A 722-nucleotide genomic window follows, 5' to 3' on the forward strand; every position below is an offset into this window, starting at 1 on the left:
CATTTTTCCTCATCTGTAAAATGAGATAATGTTGTAGTGGTAGATAAAATCCTACCCTAACCCCTTTCAGGTCTGTCTCATCCATGCCACAAGTCTTGATAAGGTCACGTTTCCCACCCACTCCCCACCCCTGCAAACCACATCATTTTACAGATTATCTTTGGAAGGAAATGCGTTGGGAACAATTTCCCTTGCAAATTTTGTCTTGGGTTCTGCCTCTTAAATTATCCGTTAGTAATTGTCCGAAGGAGCCCAGAAAGACACCTTCAGTTTCTTCATTCAACTACATCTACTCCCCTTCCTTAGAGTCGAATCCCTCTTTTCACTCCTTGCACTTTCCTTCCTCGGTTTCTTACTGCCTTTAGGATTTTAATTTCTATAGAAAAGAATGAGTGAATTAAGTCATCTAGGAGTCTATTTAAAGCAGCCGTTGTCACGGGGGATTAGCTCAAATGGTAGAGCGCTCGCTTAGCATGCGAGAGGTAGCGGGATCGATGCCCGCATCCTCCAGTTCCGTTTTTCCGTTCTTTGCATATAACCCCTTTCAATGATCCCAAAATATGCTGGAATAACGATCCTGGGGGCTGGGAATGTAATCCGCTCTATTTATGTGAAAGCGGCTTCACTGACAGGCCTTCAAATGATCATTCCTTACCATCCCCAGAGAATTTGTGATCTTGACTGAACAATAAAGAGGAAGTTATTCTCCAACCTGAACAGAG

At 43.2% G+C, this 722-nt stretch overlaps 1 non-coding gene across 1 annotated transcript; it reads left to right on the forward strand.

The window, feature by feature from the left end:
• Positions 1–437: 437 nt before the first annotated feature.
• On the forward strand, positions 438–510 carry TRNAA-AGC (transfer RNA alanine (anticodon AGC)). The gene has a single exon. It is a non-coding gene; the product is annotated as a tRNA-Ala (tRNA).
• The last annotated feature ends 212 nt before the right edge of the window (positions 511–722 follow it).

Source organism: Petaurus breviceps, unplaced genomic scaffold (assembly GCF_028583685.1).
Source record: "Petaurus breviceps papuanus isolate PSGF00001 unplaced genomic scaffold, PetGlider_PUasm1.0 140, whole genome shotgun sequence".
Lineage (NCBI taxonomy): Eukaryota > Metazoa > Chordata > Mammalia > Diprotodontia > Petauridae > Petaurus > Petaurus breviceps.